Raw genomic sequence first — 20,973 nt, forward strand, 5'->3', positions numbered from 1 at the left:
TTCTTTTTTTTTATTTCTTTCTTTGGCATAGTCTCAAACTGAAGCAGGGTTAAAGTACACTGCAAGAGCCCAAGGACTGCTCCCCACAGACCATAACTATAACACCATAAAGTTAAACCACAGTGCAACGAAGAAAATCTAACTGATTTCAGTATGAGTTGGTAAAAACATACTTGCAGAATTCAAGAATACAGCTTGTTAACCTTATTAAATACTACATATAAGCATTTTAAAAATCAACAATATTTCTAAATAAAGTCGATCTATGCATAAAAAAATATGCACATGTAGAAAGATACCATTGTCTTCTGTTTCCTCTTCAGCCAGTGGCTGCGATTTTAATTGTGCTGGAGGATCTTCATTAGTATTAACACATGGGGAGATTTCACAAAGCTGCTTCATTAGGGGGGAAAAAAAAACCCTGGCAGACCAGCTCTTTTTGCATGCAATGAGAATGTCAGCCTTACCTCGGTCATTTGTAACATAATAAGTGCAAGCACAATGATTGCAGTGCAGGAGCATTGGGGGAAGGGCAAAAACACTGCCTAACATGGATATAAGAAAAAAAAAGCTTCTCATTAGACAGTAAAATTTATGCTAAAAATTAGTGAAGATGATGTCTCGTGAGACTCATGCTAAATACATTAATGTGCTGATATGTTTTTAATTATTATTTTTGTACCAGGCTATTTCATTCCAAGGATTCACATCCAGCAGCAAAGGTTTCCTAGCATTTATTGATTTTTTTTTTTGTCCACCACATTCCCGGAATACAGATTTTAATCATTTCACTACACCACACTCAGTAATTTCATTTAAAAATGGAAGCTTCCATCCCCAGAAAGGCATTTAATTTCAATGACACACAATTTCTTTTAGCAGTAAACTGTCTCAACAGTAAAAGCTGGCCTAAGGTTCAAATGCATAATTTAGTCCCAAATTCTCCATGCTCTGCATTCCTTTGAAGCTATAATTTGACTAACTACCTAATAACTGTAATAAGGACAATGATTTCCTTATAATATACTATTAACCCACATTTAATTAACTCAGAGGCTGAGCTCTGTACATGTTTGATTGGGTCAGTACCTCTCTAACCTCAAAACTTACTAATAATGGTCTAAAAAACAGCGTGGGGTAAGAACTAGTGCAGATACAATAAACAGCTGCTTTGCTCAGAATGTTATCCATCAAAAGCTCACACATTTTGCAACACAACAACACAGTCATGAGATAACAGAGTTTTGTAAGGGGAAATAAACAATGCATTTAGAGAATTCACGATCAAATTTACTGGATGTTTGCATATTTTATATTGTTGCTTGTAACATTTAAAAGATATTCTAGTAATAGAAATTGCATTATTACTGTCTCTCTAAATAACCATTGTGAATATATTTTTTGTTGTTACTAAGAGGAATTATAGTATCTTGTGACAAATAAAAATGTGTGTTTGTTTGGACAATGTTATATAACCTTTATTTTCTGTAATGCTCAGCAGGATCGAATTTAATCTCTGAGCACAGAACGACAGGTCCCAACATATATTTCTCTTCACAAAGTTCAGTCAACTATCCAAATTTACACCACTAGGTTATATTTGTCATCAAAATATGAAAAATATCTTTCTCATTGTGCTGAATATTAATTTGTTTTTTTGGTCAACTATTTAATGCAGTCTTAGGTAGCTATATAATATTTTATAGTTTACACCAAAATATATTTACAAAGTTAGTTTTTCCTCTAGTCACAAACAAATCCATTTTACTACTGTAAAACGTACTAAGGTTTGAAAAACATATTACAATTCCTTTGTTTTAATTTGCTTATTCCACAGAAGTTGTTGTTAGTGGACATTACTAATGCATTTAAAGTGATTAACTATTAGATCAGAAAGGTCCCTAGCTTTCAAATTTGGCTGTTCTCCCTCAGGCGGTATGAAAGATGGAATTCTCAATTTTAAAAAATGCAAATTCAAAGTGCAGCACATATACTACAGAAATAGGTTTCTCTTTTCTTTTCCTTCCTTTTCATGATGAATTAATTACAAATACAGTTAGCCTTTGCATTTTCAGGCTTCCAGTGTAAATACCATTAAAAAATACACCATGCCAGAGTTTTGTAGTTTCCTTAGAATATTCTGCTATGCTTTTTGACCCTCTCATTATATTTTTTTATAACTAGCTGCACGCATCAATGCATTCATAATCTTAACTGCTGAATCGGGAGAAAAAAGAATAAAATAAGCACTGTACTTACAGACATGTAACCTCACATTTGAATAATTACACTGATGCCACAAGGGCCATTTACATACCATGCATAAATGTCTGGAAGGTCAAATCCAAAATTCCTGTGGGACCACAGAGGTAGAGTTCACTGTAATGATCTCTCCAGAGGCACAGACAGTTCAAGAGGTTTCTCTCTTCTGCACCTCTATGCACAGGCTAGCAGCACAGGTTTACAGCCCTTCATTTGTAGCAATCCAGCTGTTTGTGAGGCTACACTAAAGGTAAAACTCACACAACATTTCCAAACTCTGATCTTGTAACAGGATCTGTTCTAGACAGAGCTTCTTATACACCTTAACAAAGAAAAAGTCTTTGAAAGTATTTTAAAGGGCGATGCAGTATTCACTAAGGACTAGGAACTATATTATAAAATTCTGTTAACAGGTGTCCTGTGCACTGTTTACAAAGCATGCATTTTATTATCATAAAATATATTAAAACCAATTGGCCACAAGGACTAGCAGAAAGTTACCATCAATCAAAAATAACAACATTTTTACAAGGCTAGTAGGGCTAGTCCACCCCTGATGAAGGGTTGAAATAGTTAGCATTTAATGAATACTATTAATAAAACAATTAAACGGTTGATTTTCATAACAACCTGAATATATAATTCAATTCTGATGTGCAATCTGTTTTTAAAACATTACATTAAAAAATATTGCAAAGCCTTTTTGCTGAATTTGCTCTTTGTTTAGGAGGTTTATTGTCATCACAGATACTTGTAAGCATTTGCAGAGGTTATGCTACCATTCTCTGATAGCTATTTATACAATTTAGCATGTCTAAGTACCCCTGGCTTTATGCTCTTATACACATGGTTTTATTATGCCATCCTGGAGTGGTCAAATGGGTATCCACTACAATGAATGAGGGTCGAGGTACAAAAGGCCAGGGAATCTTTAAAAACATAAATAAGTTTATAAAAAGTATAAAACTAATTTCATCGTTTTGCAACTGGATCAATACGCTCACCCTTGAGTTGCTTTCATTAAGTAATGCTGTGCAATTGTTGAAAATAATTATGTAGGGAAATTTTGTTTTAAAGTTTGGCAAAGGTGCTGAACTAAATCCACAGAGCAGTCATAACTGGTGTGCAGAAAACATAGATTTGAAGTACCAAAATAAGAACATCTGAAGGATGGAAAAGAATCTAGACTGCAAGAATCTAGACTTCACACATTCTATAAAAGCCCAGAAATCTTCCTTAAGGAGTTTCTGCATCAGCCTGTGTTACAGACAACTTACCAAATACACTGCATAGGAAATGCACTCTTCTTACAACACATCTCACTCGGACAAAGGTGAAAGCAGCTATGTGTTATTTCCCTTCACTCATAAATTGTTAAAAGATACTTCTGCTCGTCTTAAAGGATAGAGAAATCTGGGATCTGTTCTGACAATCCCATTTCAGCAGTCTCTCATACCCCAACCTCGCCTTCCATCGTTCCTCCAGCATCTCTTTCATGTAAATGATCAAAAATAGTATTTTTATTAACAAATTAAATCTCTAAAAGTGAGAAATGACAGTTCAATCTAAACAATTAAAATATTAACCCTTTGGAAGTAGAGAGATAAAAAATGCTCTTCACTAGGTCACTTCTGTCCTGATATTGCTGTCAAATTTTACAGTCAAAATATCTGGCTCTGACTTGTACTCAGAACCAATGTTGGATTTTAAGCACAAGGATTCTTTCAACTGCAGGTTGTTTGGGACATATATCCAGGATGTTATATTTACCCTTGGAATGAATGAAAAGCAAGGTAATTTTAAATGTTACAGTCAGGCAATAAATTACCTCTACATTAGAAAATACTTAGGATTTTCTGTTTGACTGGAAAAGCACCAACCTCATCGACAGCAATGTTAGCAAATAAGATATTGAAAATCTTTGATTACCATGACAGCTCACATTGTTCTATCAAAATCTTTGCAAATTGAAGTATCTAAATGACATACATAAAAACAAAAGAATCAGGGATTACTTTTGTGTAATTTTTTCACTAGGTGCTTTAGAAGAACTAAAGCAAGGAATTACTAACTTGCAAATTCAGATAATTTTTATCTTCTTCCAAAAAGTTGATACTTTTTGCTATTTAGGCATATTTGTCATTTTCCCTTCCCTATGTAAGATTACAAAATACCTTACATAACAACTTGGTTAATTTTCTTATGCCTACAAAGATCTCTTCTTCTGGACCAAACCTACAGTTAGTTTTCTCTGATCAAAGGATGTAGTGTGGGGCTTTTTTTCCCTGTTGCTTCTTTAACCACAAGGATGCAAAAAGGCCTACCTCAAAATTTAGTGTAGATCTGTAGTGATTGCACCCACAAGTGAAAATTACCTCTTTCAGGGTGGAACACAACTGCTGTTACATAGCAGACAAGACTACACAATAGTTTAGGACAGGAAGTGATGGCATCTCTTATCAAACTATATTTAAGCAGGAAGTAATTTTATGTGATTACCAAACTTGGAACACGGCCAGGTTACAAGGATTAACAACTCTTGCAAAAATTTCAGCACAGTCTTATTTAATTTCCCATGAACTTAATTTAAAACACAGCATATTACTACTGCATATATAGTGCTGTATGCACCAAAAAGACCTGTGGCAAATTATTTTGTCAATATATACATTTTCAAGTTGCACTTAGGCTATTAATGATGTTGCCTTCAGTGTACTTTTAATAATTTTATCCATGACACCATCCAGTTGTCTATATTAAAGGCTACATCAAATGCATGCATATTGTCTAGATGATTTTTATATATATCAAAACAGAATAATGTGGAGCATCAATACTGTGACAACAAAGATTTTTTAGTTGGCTGGGTGGTTGGGTTTCTGGCTTTTTCTTTTTTCTTTTTTTTTTTTAAGAGACACTTGCTGTTCAAGTTTTATTTAATTAAGGTCTTGTATGCCTGCAAAACCTATCGTTTCAAGGCAGAATCTGGCTTGCTTACACAGTTCAGATTCTTCAGCTTCTAGCTCTTCTCTTAGTTTATCCTTATTGTGTTTGCCATGTTGCTAAAGACATTGTAAACACATTTCTATAGTTTAAGACCTTGGTGATGCATCCATAAATCAGAAAATACTCAAAACGGAGCAAGGATTACTGCAAAAAATGCACTGGCACTTCTCTTCAGCCATTGAGTTAATGACTTTTACAACAATGCCACTAATTGAAGGAAATACAGAGGGCACAGGTCTAATGTCCAAGAATGTCCTTAGCATAACAGAATCAACCCATTAGTATATTTAATTTCCCCTCACCAACATCATAAATGGTATTCTAAATGAGAGCTATATTGAAAGGAAAAATATACAAAGGCCCTTAAAAGTTATATTCATACATTGCCTCATGAACAGTAACTTCTTAAATTTAAAAAAGACTAAATATTATGTCATTTTTATAGACAAGGATTGAGACAGAACTAAGAGCTGAAATCATAAGCTTGTGATTCTAAATCCTGTGAAGTTTCACCTTCCAAATATTAGAAAAAAGTTTCTTAGAAATAGTTTTGTACCATGATTAGTTGTATATGTTGATAAAGAAATACACATTCCTTACACTAATTGTTTTCTAGGAATTGACAATAATAATGAATTTGCCAGAGAGTTCAGAAATCATATTCCTGAGTGCAATACTACTGCCGTTAAAAAATAAAAAGTGATTATCTTATAGCTATGTCTTCAGAATCTCTTGCTAATCTGTTATTTCTTAATCTGAGCACATTTTCTGCATCATCCGTTTGATGTCACATCTATTTGCACTATCTTAGAACCCTCAGAACATTATCACCATGCATGTCACAACATAACCCAAATAAAGATCAGGCTTCTTTCAGGACTACAGAAAGCTGAACTATGGATCTAGAAATTATTATTGCACCTATCTGAATATGAACCTGAATATTTTTTAGTGTTTCTGAAAAGACTCAACATGTAGTATGGAAATTTTATACTTTTTTTACATAAGTAACTAACTAACTTTTTCTTTGCAAGAAAGCAAGCATGAAAAGGACCTTGTCCATACTACTGAAAATTCTAAACACCCTGCATTTATTGTTATATATTTGGGGATGTTTTAGGCCAAAAAAAAAAAAAAAAAGTAACAAAAAGCTACTTAATGTAATTAGAATAGTAGAAATCGGGCATTCGTGTGTTGATAACACGAAACTTTCACAGTGTTGGCCTTTCCTGCACCTTTTCCCTTCTCTCCCTCCAGATTATATTAACTTCCTTTGTTGAAAGCTAAAAATGCATAAATTTATTACTATCCACTATAGAGATCTCTATGACAAAGCCTTACCTAAATCACTTCCTGGCATGGTAAAATGACTGATTTGTGCTTCTGTGAAAGCTCATAAGAATTATTATAAGTGGGAAAGGTGTATCATCATCATCATCATTTTTATGACTACAACAGGTAGTATTCTCAAATTAAGTAGGTCATTCCAAATTTTAGCTTCTAAAAATTCAGGTTTCTGATTACATTTTGATCATAGAAATCAATAAAGATCACTTTGATGCTTCTTGTGTCTTTATGTTTTAACATAAATAGAGAAATTTTTGAAAAAAGCCAAAAACATTCCAAGTGTCTAGTCTTGAATGTCTACATTAGCTCATACTCAGCAGATATAAATACAACTGCATTTTATGCATCTTATAAAAGATTGCATATGTTCATGAAGTGCAAGAGTTAAAAATAACCTTGATGCTTTTCTCAGTATTTTAGCAGACTATATATACTTAATTCAATCTCATTTTCTGTAGTACTTTAGCAGTTCAGGAAAAACTTAAAAAAATTAAAAAAATTTTTAAAAGGGCAAATAGTGGAATACCTCTAGAGGTGTTCCTGCATAACAAGACCCTGCATCTTTTTCTCTGGCTTCACCATATTAATGGCCCTTGGCCCACACTCAGCTGTGGCTGTAATTTCCATCTGTTGAAGGCAGTGCACACATGGGAGCCGACGCGGCTGCTGACAGCGTTACCCCTCGCAGGAGAAGCAGCACGCCAGAGAGCGCCTCCGTGCCTCCGCGGCCGCCCAGCCCAGGGCTCCCCGGCGCGCACTGCCCCGGGCCCTGTGAGGGCCGGGCCTCTGCCGGCCGGGGCCGCGCGGCGGGCGGGCACCGCCCGGCGCCCTGAGGGGACCCGGGGGCGGCCCGGCGCTTCGGCCCCCCGGCGCCCTTCCGCACGCCCTCGGGCCGCCGCGCCGGGCCCGGGAGGGAGGCGACGATGGCTTGCAGTGATGGTCTGCAGTGAGCAGAAACGGCCTGCGCTGAGGCCCGGCTACGAGGGCAGCTGTAGCCTCACAGCCCGGTTGCACAGCGAGGCAGCTCGGACAGGTGGCCTTGGACTGAGCAGACCCTACCATTTGGAGTGTGTGCTCTCTCTGCCAGACTAGCTGCAGAGTGACTGAAGCACTTGAATCCAATTCCCACCTTGGCTATTAAACTATATCTCTGCTTTAAGTTGGTTTTTGCTCATACAAAAGTCACTCTTTAGTGACTTTTGAGTCATTTGAGTCCAGTTCAGTGGAGGTTACCTCATGCTCAACTGCAGTGGTTTATTGCACAATTAAATTTTCTTACCTACTTCACTGGCAAGGATTCTTCTTTTTCGAAGAAGACAAATAGGTATACTTACTTCTTTAAAGGCTGTGTTTTGTGAAAGCACTATGAAGAAGCTGGAGTTATTATTAAAAGCAAAGAATTATTAAAAAGTCTTGATCTCTACTTGATATCTCTGCTTCCAAAAATCTGTGTTGGTAGAGTCAGTTCAACAAGATTTTCCAGCATTGAACCTTGTATAAGAGTAACAACAAACTGCCAACAACAGTCAATTTTCCATTGCAGACTAATCTGAAATGATCTTATTCTGTATACTTCAGTGCACGTAGAAGACAGAGACAAATACTGTAGATGCTGATGACCGCAAGAGGGAAGATCAAGGTAAATCTCAGACAACCTGAAGAGGTAACTAAATAGTATCATTATAATTCTTCAGTCAAGAGATCTAGATAATGTCAAGGAAATTGCTAGCAAAGAATCCCCGTAGTTATATTTGAAACCTATCATTAAGCAAGACCTCAATAGTCTGTCTTTTCCTTTATGTGTATTTATTGACAAAAGGTGTTTACTAAGGGTTCACTGAACCTGTGGACCCATTCTTACCAAGCATTAATTTTCTGTCATAGAAAGTACAAAAGTATATGCTTCTGCTTTTAAACCTTGAGCTGTGCATTATTTTTAATATTTTAATATTTTTCCAGTCTCTCTTAATTAGCTATTAAGTTACTTCTTACGGTAGTCTGAGACTTACCTTGATCTCCTCAATTGCAGTCACCAGCATCCATAGATTTCTTGGCTGTCTTCTATGTGCACTGAAGGTAATGGAACCAAAATAAGTTGGGGGGGGGCGGGGGGTTGCAGGTTCCTTGGCCTAGCCCGCCTTCCTACACAATTTGAGGAAGTTGAGTAATAAGGCTTTTTGTTCTCAAGTCCGAATATTAGTTGTATTTCAACTAGGACTAAGTTGAAATCCCAGCACAACTAGTGCACTAAACAGCTTAGGTCTTGAAAGTTTGGCTTGATGCAGTCAGCCCTGGAAATTAAATCTTCCACACCTGCCCATACATTCTTAATTTGAGTAGACATGAATTGGTGTTCATGAGATCCCCTTTAATCTGATCTGTTTGAACTGTCATCACATTCTTTTGTTTCACTTTTTTGGAATCACAGAATGGTTTGAGTGAAAGGTCATCTCATTCCTGTGAATGTTAAGATGTATGCGGAATAGTAAGTGCAGCCACTCAAAATTCCGGATATTTTGTCAATATTTGAAAATCCACACCAGAGGACAGTACTGGGGTTGCTCATATGCACAGGAGCTTCATCACAAAAGACAACTACATATTGATGTGTATGTCTAAGAACACTCCAGGGCAGTAGAGATTTGGATGGCCAAGAACGAGGCATTTGGCTTCCTAAATTCTAGGTGGCAGCTATAAAACAAGAAAGAAAAGAAAAGAAAAGAAAAGAAAAGAAAAGAAAAGAAAAGAAAAGAAAAGAAAAGAAAAGAAAAGAAAAGAAAAGAAAAGAAAAGAAAAGAAAAGAAAAGAAAAGAAAGAAAGAAAGAAAGAAAGAAAGAAAGAAAGAAAGAAAGAAAGAAAGAAAGAAAGAAAGAAAGAAAGAAAGAAAGAAAGAAAGAAAGAAAGAAAGAAAGAAAGAAAGAAAAGACTTTTGGAGGGGAGCAGGAAAAATTGACAACTTTGATTCATATTCTATCAGTTTAAATTTTTTGGAAAACTGAATAGACAAAATTCTAAGATTAATCTTTCTGAAAGGGATTACAAAGTTGACAGCTAATTAAATGTCAGTCATCCATGAAGATGAGCAGGCCTAAGGATTGAAAATTAACATATTATAGAAATAATCCTGTACTACTTTATGGACCTTACATTTTACTATTATAACAAAAAAATATTTTCAAGACTGTGCAGACAAGCTCTCTGAGCTAAGAATAAACAGGACTAAAACTCATGCATGACATCAGTTTGGCCTCTTTGTTCTCATGAGCTTATTATTCTAGTGTAGTTTGGTGGGGTATTAGGGCAGTAGACAAAGAAGGCAGTTGTCTATTCAATTCCTGAGCCAGTTGCTGCAGAAGTTGGACCACAGAATGAATAATTGTTGCTCTTTAAGTTAAGGAAAATAAAAACCACTCAGGAAAGCAGGCTTTCTGTCTCAACCTCTGACATGAAATGTTTTTTATTAAACTGAAGGTTCAGTAGTTAATCTTTATTACCTAAATAAGCAGTTTGGCCACCTGTTTTCTAAAAGTATTGGGTATTCACCAACTTCCATTCACAGAAATTTAGAGCTGTTTTCTGAGCAAAGATCTTCACCAAACACAGGTGCTTGACCTGAGCATCCAAACTAATCAAGCAAAGTTGGCAAATACATATTGTAATATGCCACATATGAAAACTGATAAAAATAATTTCCTAATACATATAAACTAGCATGACAAATCAGGACTACTTATTCCAGAATCAATTGCCACATGAACATGGTCTCATATGTTGCCTAATGACCATATTATAAAGAATAGCTTTAAATTCATGTCTGCTCTTGTTCCAGATTAATTTTCACCTGTAAAAAAAATCATTACTTAGAGCCGACTTCTTGTCTCTGAATTGATAAATTCCTCATGGGCCTTAATAGTGTGTATGTTACTACTGTACAAGAAGTAGAAGCTTGGTGTCCTTCATTTTGCACACACAAGCAACTGTGATAATCTGGCTTTGTATTTTGACTTCAGTTGCTTTCCAACAAATCACTTGATTAACAGTCAATGCAATAACAAATACATGAAGATTTATTTAAAATATCTCCTTGTAATCTGATCTGTATTGCCATTGCTACAATTACACAGCAGCAATTTGAGACCCATGACTAGAGAGGTGTTTCATTAAAGATTCCTGTTCTCAGAGTGGTGGCATTTTTGATAGAATAATTTTACTTATGCATCTCAATCTAAAGGTAATTTTCATTACTGTTGCTTTGAGAGTGTGGCAAATTAAATAAAAAATATTTTCTCTAAGCCCTCATTCTGTGAAAAGGTAGAGCATCTATTTTGTTTTGTCACAAATTTCAGGAATATTTTTGTCTCTATAAATTAAACATTTAGTCTTTCATAATCTTAGTTCTTATTTAAAAATCCAACTTGTTCAAGGAAAGTTAATTAAAAAAATAAGTACTTTAGTCTGAAAACTATGTAATAACCCCTGCATTGATTCTATGCCGTATCTCCTATTAACCTTCTGTTAACTACAGCAGAAGCTGTAATGTGGCCTTCAGGAGAGGGAAAAGAAACTAGGCTTTTGTAGTTCCACTAGCCATAGAGCTATTTTAATTTGTGTTTATTGATGTCATTAAAAGAAATCTGAATATTTATGCTTGCACAAAATGCAAGTTTTCAGTTAAAAGAACAATCAAGAAGGGGGTTTTGTCCTTTAACTCCTCTTTTATCACAGTAGTCCTGTTTATCCCAGGATCCCTTTGGTATCCTTTCCAGGACTGGAGACAACATATGTTATGCTAATATAAATCCATGAGAGTTGGCTGACCAGGAGGTTTGTCCCAACCATAATATACAGCATATGCATCCTGCATTCTTTTCTTCACTCAAAGTATTAATTCTTATTACTCTCCTTCATGCCTGGAAAGATACAGCCACCAAACAAGACCTTCAGCAGTTTTCTTGCTATCTGCTTTTACTGCTCACTCAGGATCTCCAGTTAGCATCTTTGTCACAAAAAACAACGTCTCTCTCTGTCTGTTCAGGCTCAGATCTAGTAATCTCCACTCCCACGTACCCTGAGTTTATCACTCAAATGGCTACTATTATTTTGGCATTCACTTTTCACAGTCAGTGATTTTCAAGAAACTTGCAGGAACACAGATTTCTATGTGTTTTTCAAAATGGGTTGAAATTGGTCCAGACAGTAAGCAATGGGACTGACAGGGCATTTGTGTGGGCCTCATTTCCTTGGGAATGCACAATTGAATTATGTCTCTCAACCATGCTGATGCAAGCACTGTCACCTCTGCCAGGGGTCAGTGGCTCCAGATACAGGGTAAGTAGAGATTAACAGTTGCCCCCTTTCAGAACACACCTCCATCAAAGTCTATCTGATTAACAGTTGCCCCCTTTCAGAACACACCTCCATCAAAGTCTATCTGTCCATCAGACCTGGGCACATCCATTGCTAGGATTTCACAAGAAGTCTGTAACAAAACACTGAAATTTCTGTATGCTAACTGTTAACATCAGACATGTAAGTATGAAAGAAAAAGTAATCGGTGAATGGCTTACATAATTATTCCTGTCTTTTCCAAGTCCAAAAAAGGTGACAACCAGGAATGGCAGAGGTTGAAAGTAAACCTTACTTCAACTAAAGGCAGCAAGAGGCAGAAGTGTGGAAGGACAAAGGAAGAAGGCAGGCAAAACCACACAGGTATTTTTGAGGGCTGTGAATTTCTGATATCTGCAAAAGATCATTTTCAATATAAACAGAGGCATGTTGTGGGAGGAAAAACTACTTAGGGCCATGGAAAGAAATATCTTACCAGAATTTGTTTCAAATAATTTTTTAAATATTTACTTTGATCTTCACTTGAAGTTAATTTCCTCAGCAGGAGCACAAGCTCATCAAGGTGTATTTTAACACAAAGCACTCAAACTAACAGACTGGCTTACTACTTAAAACTAAGCAGGTAAATTGACTTTATACAAGACTCAGGTGTAAAACTCTTTTAGCAATTATGTAGACAAAGGAAACAATTGCCATGCACTGTAAATAGTTTCGGAAAGGTTTCATTTTAAGTAGGTAATTGGTAAGAAGGCTGCAGGCTCCTGGCATTTGTAAGTTTCCCAGCAGCATGGTACTAGCTGCTTTGCTGTCCTTAATGCATGCATACAGACAACTGCACACTCCTCCAAGAAGGTGCAGATATTGCTATTTTTTAATTGCAGATCATTGGATAAGACAGTGAGATAGATATAATTTTTAATGCAATATTTTTAGTACAAAATGTACAAAAATTGAGATCATTTAGTACAAAATTTAGTACAAAATTGAGATAGTTTCTTCAAAATAATGAGACTATTTTTTCCATTTTTTTCATTATTCCTAAGCTTGCTTCCATTAGCTTTGTTTCCATGCGATAAAGACACAAGTATCTCATGTTTATTCTTTTTTACTTTGACAATTGTGATGGTTTCTCCTGAGTCTGGATTTGTTGGCTCTAACAGGATACTCCTTTTCCTCATTATAAAGCACCAGTGGAAAGGAGCATTTATTTGGCATAAGTAGGCAAAAAGTAAAATAAATAATTGGTCTAGTATAGTGTTAAACAAGCTATCCTACTTTGTATTTGGAGGACTCACAAATCAATCCATATCTATATACAACAAGGAAGCGAAGAACACAGAAAACAATTTCACCAACTTCATAAAGAGATGTGCAACAGAAGCTGGATGGAATCAGACTGTGATTAAGTGAGTTGTGGCATTAGTGGTTATTTTTTCCCCTTACCATAATGTCACTTTTTCTATGGGCAATGGACTTAGCTCACAGTGCAGGACTTTTTTCCAAATGCTATATCAACAATACTGCCCTGTCTTAGCACGTGACTGAAGGTGAGCACAGAAAGCCCCACCAATGTCACCAATACCTCAGGTCAGGGTAATAGCTACCCATCTGATGAAAAGTCACTGCAAAAAGCACCAAATTTATTAGTGAACAAATTGTTGGAGAGGCGTAATTTAACCTTTATTTTAGTCTGAGTCCAAACCCAGCAGTCTGGATCCTCATAAAGCACTTAATATTATGACAGGTAAATAGGCACTAGTGAGCCCAAGGCTTTGAACATCAATTTTATCCAGACTTCAAAAATCCTGTATGAATCTTCAGATTGCACTGGGCTTTTAAAAGTCTAGAGCTGTTGTCTAAATGAGCTGTGACAGAAATTCTGAGAAGGTGTAATGTGCAGGCTGAGTTCTAGTCTGGTTGTCTGTGGCCTGCCTTCCTTCCTTCCTTCCTTCCTTCCTTCCTTCCTTCCTTCCTTCCTTCCTTCCTTCCTTCCTTCCTTCCTTCCTTCCTTCCTTCCTTCCTTCCTTCCTTCCTTCCTTCCTTCCTTCCTTCCTTCCTTCCTTCCTTCCTTCCTTCCTTCCTTCCTTCCTTCCTTCCTTCCTTCCTTCCTTCCTTCCTTCCTTCCTTCCTTCCTTCCTTCCTTCCTTCCTTCCTTCCTTCCTTCCTTCCTTCCTTCCTTCCTTCCTTCCTTCCTTCCTTCCTTCCTTCCTTCCTTCCTTCCTTCCTTCCTTCCTTCCTTCCTTCCTTCCTTCCTTCCTTCCTTCCTTCCTTCCTTCCTTCCTTCCTTCCTTCCTTCCTTCCTTCCTTCCTTGTCATTATTTAGATTCAGGGCCATAATCAATGTTAATTGCATATATTTGTTTCGGATAATTGTTTGAATAACTCTTTATCATAAAACAAACGTTCCCTGTAACTGGTTATGATAGAAATGGGAATGAGGAATGCAGACCAATGATTTTAAAGGAGTACACTGTATTGGGTTTCACCTCTCACTTTCAACTCCTAGAACTTGGTTATTGGAACTAAGGTATGTGTTTGCTTTTCTCTGCATTATTTCCTCATATGGAACGGGCAGTCATGCTTATTTACTAAAGTAAACAAAAGAACCTATAGTTTTGATAGCTACGATAGTAAGTTATTTAACTAATGCCATGAATGTGCCTTAAATGATGAGAAATTATGAGTATTTTTTACTGTATGTGTTTTTTTAAGAAGTGACAATAATGCAGAGGCTGTACGTATAACACTTTCCAAAAAAAACCCCCACATTCTAAATTTAATTGTGCTAAGTGTAATAATTGGAATCTAAATGTATTAGCATAAGAAATTTTAATTCTGCACAATAAATAGATGCAGGCTGCGTTATGTTATAAAAATGTCAGATATAAGCTTTCTTTTGTGACACCTTTATTTTGCGCTCCAGAGTTAGTCAAAATCTGGGATTTTAACTTCACAGATAAGCAAAAATCCATAATTCAATACACTTTTCCTCAAATGTAAATATTTTTCTTACTGAATTTACATTATTTAAATTCCAAGCAATATTACTTGTTCAGCAAAATGCTAAATTCTTGCTGTACACGGAGATTAGAAGACACATGATCTTGAAGAAGAAGCAGGAGACAATTAAAAAAACCATGACTGATTTCAAACCTGACAATCCTTAATGGATTGAGACTCAGACGGCATAAAGTGGCATCTGCCTTTATGACTAACTGAATAGAAGTCTCTAATATTTTATGAAAAGAATCTTTAATATTGATAATGATGTAGAAACAAGGCGAATTTGGTGTTTTGCAATCTGGTGAAATTGCATGCATTTACATGGATGCAAGTGTTTTTAGCAAGGGATACAAATAAAAGTAGTAAATTTTTAGAAGATGCAGATGCCATGGATATTTTCAAAAATTAAAGAGGCTAACTTATCCTCAGCATATGCACTCAGCTATTTCAGTGACGCAATAAGTGATCTTGTCCTTCTCATACAATTACCAAAAAGTATGCATGTATTACATAATAAAGCAGCATAATGGGTTGCAACAAAGCAATTTCTCAGAGGGTATTTAAAAGCAATTTGAGAGTGCTAGGATACCAGTTTGTCTTGGAGTGTGGTCTTTCCTCTCTTTGTACATCATTGGGAATCAGTTCATCAATAATAATTCAGTTATAAAATTGCTTCAATGTGTTGCTTTCCAGAGCAAGATCTACTCACGTGAACACCAGTCCTCGAAAGAAAATGGAGAAATAGCGTCCTGGGATACATCAAAATCAGTTGTTACTGCAGCCCAAGGTGTCTGATCATGATTTCACCAGTCAGTGCTACTGTGCCAAGTGGTGCTAATAAACGGTTACAACAAGGGGAAAAGAAACCCTGCTGCATCAGTGAGGAAAATGGGTACTGAGATAGAAAAAGGGAAAAAACTCACATAATGTTAAGTGATTACACAATAGAGGAACTGAGCCTGGGATATGTTTTAGAAACCTACTTCTAGCTACATATGGGTATTTTAAAGTAAATAAAATATTGTGAAAGCTTTTTTTCTGTTTTGTTGGTGTACTATTGCTTTCTTTAGTTTTTGTACATGACGTCTTGGCAGTGTATAGTTTCAGTGGTTAGCTGATAAATGCCACCCCCACAGGATTGTTTCCAGCCCCACCTGCTGGTCTGAAACTCACCATTTCCACCGAATTCTGGAGTTGGCTCTTTATTTGGTTCTGGCTAAATTCTTCTTATTTTTAGGCTTGAAAATTCAGGTAAAGGCTAAATGCATTTTTTTAACCAGGATTTTTTTTTATTTTCCAGGATTTGTAATAAAGCAGTAGATATTCTACAGATATTTAGCAATTTTCCTCCTGTAGAGTCGAAATATTTTACGACTACGACACGCGGGCCCGGGCCCTGCGGGGGGACGGGCGCCACCGGGTGGATTACCGAGGTACAGCCTCCGAGCGTGACCCGAGTCAGGCGCTGCAGCACGGAATATTCTCCGTCGGAAGCGACCCGCAGGGATCATCGAGCCCTTACGCACTTACGTCTACACAATCTTTACATTGGACTCCTGTACCCAAGGGTTAGAATTCGGCCTTTAAAAACATTATGGCCTTTTGCTGAGACCACTGTCCATCCAATGGAAAAATATGCTTTCATAGACTCCTGTGCTGTTTACTCACTACTTTGCCTGATATTGGGGTTTAAGACCATCTTTGATTTTCCTTCTATGTTGGAGCTGCAGTTATCTCAAAAATATCCTATGGGTCGTTACAGTTTATATATGCTTCATGCTACAGATAATATGTGAAAGTATTATGAAGGCATTGGCTAAAACATGATGGATCACACAGGAAGCATCAATAAGGCAAAACATACAGTTTTCTGGGTTCTTTTTCAACAGAAAACTATATGTCTTAGGGAAGAAAATATAATATATCAGCAAAAGAAAAGTGTGATTTCAAACAATTTTTCTATCCAGATTTTGGATGAGGCCTTCATTTATGCACATTAAGATTCCAAATAGGTCCTTAAATTTTAAAAAATGTCTTGGATGTGAAAATGATATATAAAAATTATCTTTTCATCCAGAAGAGCAGTTTTTTTCTGTGAAAAAACCTAATTTTTCATGTGTGAATATGTATAATTATTAGTATAAAGGCAATGGTGTTTTAAAAGATATAATACTATTCGCTGGTTTCATGAATATTGAATGATTTTCAACCTTTTCCTATGTAACAGCTTACAATGACAGAACCCACCCTCCTTATTTTCTTGTATACACAGCCTAGCCAATAATGTAAGGATGTTTCATAAAAGATAGGGAGTTTTCCTAGAAGGAGACTGAACTTGATTTTTACCTCTCCTAAGTAGGGATCAGTTGATCACAAAGAGATGCAGTTCTTATATTATGCAGCAAATTCCTCTTACAGATTCAATTATGTAAGAATGATCTGGCAGTCCTGTGTTTAGCCTAATGATGTGTTTCCTGAGTTTCCGACTGAGTATTTGCATTTGTGTTCTTCATTTACTTCCTGTATAGGGGCATCAATGGCTGTTACACTTCCTGGCCTGTGGCTGCTGGTTGGCAGCAGCTCAGCAGGAGCCAGATGGTGACCCAAGGAGGTGTCCCTCTGAGCTCACCACGGGTGCGGCCTCACCATGCGGTCCATGTGCAGCACTGGGCCCCAGCGCTGGAGAATTACATGAAGGTCCTCGGATGCCACTGGAGGAGGCAGCCGAGCTGGTGAGGGGCTGGAAACCATGTCCTGGGAGAAGCAGCTGAGGGCTCTGGGCCTGTCTGGTTATGAGAGAAGGCGGCCGAGAGGCAACCTCTGGGCCTTTTACCAGTTCCTGAGCAATGGACATGGAGAGGCAGGTGCTGTACTCTTCTCCCTGGGATCCAGGGACAGGACGTGTGGAAATGGCTCAAAGCTGCACCAGGAAACGTTCAGACTAGACATGAGGGAACATTTCTTTACCAGGAGGGTGGTCATATGCTGAAACAGGTCTCCTGGAGAGGGAGTTGATGTCCCAAGTATTGAAGAGGCATTTGGACAGTGACCTTAAAAACAAACTTTGACTTTTGGTCAGCCCTTGAGAAGTCATGCAGCTGTACTAGATGATTCTTGTAGGTTTCTTCCAACTGAAATAATCCATTCTATTTGAAACCTTTTGGCTGAGTACAATATCCTTGTTTTAAAATGTCCATTCTTTTTGTTTTTCATAAGTAAATTAGATGGCTATTAATTAGAACTAAGATTCAGTGCATTTATACAAAACAATTAGGACTACATACGTTTAAATAAAGCAATTATAGCAATTATTTGCAGTTAAGCAATAAATTGATTTCTAGTTTTGCATGGATCTCATTGGGAACAAGAAATCCAGCATACATTATACAAGCAACCTGACTGTAGGCTTCTCAGTATTGGCAAAATAACAAAATTACTGTACTTAGTTCAGAAGAGTGGCACTTCTCAAGATAATCAACGAGTAAAAACAAAGCTACATTTCCAAACCAGTGAAAATAGATATTCCCTATCGGTTTCCAGAGAAAATGGTATGTTTTCAATAAAGTATAAAATACACATTTTAATATGTGTCAGTGGTGTCCAAGCCCAAGTTCTTGCAAACTTGGGAACATAGTGCAGGTACAACCAGTATCTTCATATTAATTTTATTTTTTGCTTCTTTTAACACTTTGTATTACAAATATTTATGAGTACGCTAACTAGTATGGTTTGTGAGAAGATCCATAATCCCTGCAGCATATCAGAGCTGTTGCTTGATAATCAGTCTAGAGAGCTAAGAAAGAATGTCACAGGCTGTCTTATAAAGGATGTCAGTAATATTTGTAAGTATAATATTAGTCAGTTACGTATACAAAGCTTATTTACTTGAGTGAAGTCTGCAGAACCACCTCCAAGATATCAGTAATCACACCAGCAGCAGATACTAGACGCAATATTAGTTTTACTAGAATCTGAAGAGATGCCGGTGCCTGCACAGGTGTCCTGGTTTAACCTGGACAGAGTTCATTTTCTTCTCAGTTGCTGGTCCAGTGACTGCTGTGTTTTGGATTCAGTATGAGAATAATATTGATGTTTTGATGCTTTTGGCTGTTGCTCAGCAGTGTTTATCCTAAGTCAAGGACTCTTCCATTTCCTGTGCTCTGTCAGCAAGGAGGTGCACAAGAAGCTGTGGAGAAGCATTCCGCGACAGCAGATCTGAACTGGCCAAAGGGATACTCCATACCACAGCATAACAGGACGTGACATGCCATGTTAATATGTATGAACTACAGGTTCTGTAAATGTTTATAACTAAAAATTCAGTTTACAGATTCTAAATGTGAACTTATATGAAAGTACTCCAGTGACAAAGGGGCAACTTCCTAGGAAAAAAAATTACATTGTATCCTTTCCCTGCTGCTGAGCTGAAGCAAGAAAAATGCTTATCTTCAGTTCTTTACTCCAACACTTCTCTGTGTCTGAATTTCGAACCCATTTGTATGCTGGTCTTTGTTAGGAGCAGTAAATTCTTCTCTGTTGCCAAGAAAACCTTATTTTGCAGTGATGTGTCTACTTTCTTGCATTGAACATGCCTCCTGTACATAAAAGAAGTTGGAAATACTGAAAAGAATTGTCTCTGGAGATCATGATCTCTGACCTTTATCTGCATTTAACAACAGCTTAAATTCCACATTTTGTTCAGCATAAGATCCACACAAAGGTCTTCTAAATAGGCTTTACCAGCTGCTATTCAGAGCTGGTCCCATTGTAAAAGCCTTTTCCCCCACAGTTCATTGTTTTAGAAGTAAAACGTTACTGGTTGTATTTTTAGAATTTTTTTACCCTTTGCATCTTTAATGAGAAGTGAACATGCTAAGAGTCTGCCATGCATTTTCTTTCTATGACTTTCTGACAAACACAGCTAAACCATCAGTCAAAACACTAAAGGTTTTTATGTTAATAATAATTTGAATAGTGGTTTGAAAAATGCAGTTGTTCCACTAACATTTTAGTTCCCATCTACTCAACAAACATATACAAAGAAAGCAGATACTTCTAGCTGTGATAATTTCTTGTTTTTACAGCTTGTGGCCAAATCTCCTTTGGCTATTTTTGGAAGCAATAGATTTGTTAGTAGTCTCAAGCTCTGAGAATGGAAAGGTTAAGAAGTGCTACTTAACTATACTAAGAATCTGAATTAAAATGTAAGATCTAAGTTTTCTTATTCTAAATGTGATGTTATATATTTGTTAGTTAGGCTGTACAGTTTGGATAAAACCAATTCATTATTTTTTTTGACAGAGGTCAAAAACTGTACAAAGCATCTAAATGAAAGCCTTTCATATTGTATTTGATATTTAAAATTAAGAGAAGGAGAAAAAAAAATCAAAAAACAGAAATAAACTACTTGAAACAGTGGAAGACAAAACCATTCTTGTTTCCCTAAAACCCAAACCCACCCAAAGCTATAAAGTTAAGATTCATGTGAAACAGGAGAAGCTTGCATTTAATTATGCCTGAATCATAGATCCTGATTTTCACGATGAAGAGCAGAGCCCTCTGAGTCACTGGGGTATGACCTCTAAATGGAACACAAAAAAGCAACAGGCCCTGTATTCTGTAAGGACTGTGTATTTCTCCTAAGGCTCTGACCAAAATCCCCCAAGAAAATGGTATCTGCAGGGTGAGAACATGCTACTTCTCCTGCTACACTCACAACTCACAATCCCATCCTGGGTAACCCTCCCATCCTTTTCCCCTCTGCACAACTTCTCAGGCACTGGGTCAAGGTTTTTAGAACTTTTCTGGATCACACATCCATCCTGGCATGCAGAAGAGGACAAAAAAGACTTTGAGACTGCAGATAAAAAGAAAGAAGTGCAGGTTATTAACAGCTGTCACTTCCTTTATGCATCTTGAGAAGATAGCTTCACCAGCTGGAGCACAAAGTAACACATAAAAATTCCCCCTTTTCCAGATCAAGGTAATATGATCAAAAACTAGTCCTTT

General features: G+C 36.8%; 1 protein-coding gene and 1 long non-coding RNA gene across 2 annotated transcripts in view; one reads left to right on the top strand and one right to left on the bottom strand.

The window, feature by feature from the left end:
* Nucleotides 1-7,157, bottom strand: part of BAZ2B (bromodomain adjacent to zinc finger domain 2B) — a 117,135-nt gene extending 109,978 nt beyond the window's left edge. Inside the window, exon 1 of the mRNA XM_064435398.1 lies at nt 7,142-7,157. The gene's annotated coding sequence lies outside the window, so the exon portion shown is untranslated. The remainder of the gene's footprint in view (nt 1-7,141) is intronic.
* A 7,101-nt stretch (nt 7,158-14,258) lies between these two features.
* LOC135308405 (uncharacterized) lies at nt 14,259-20,261 on the top strand. The gene is made up of 3 exons (XR_010368840.1): nt 14,259-14,488; nt 15,658-15,751; nt 16,265-20,261. It is a non-coding gene; the product is annotated as an uncharacterized LOC135308405 (long non-coding RNA).
* Nucleotides 20,262-20,973: the final 712 nt, after the last annotated feature.

This window comes from Passer domesticus, chromosome 10 (genome assembly GCF_036417665.1).
Source record: "Passer domesticus isolate bPasDom1 chromosome 10, bPasDom1.hap1, whole genome shotgun sequence".
Taxonomy (NCBI): domain Eukaryota; kingdom Metazoa; phylum Chordata; class Aves; order Passeriformes; family Passeridae; genus Passer; species Passer domesticus.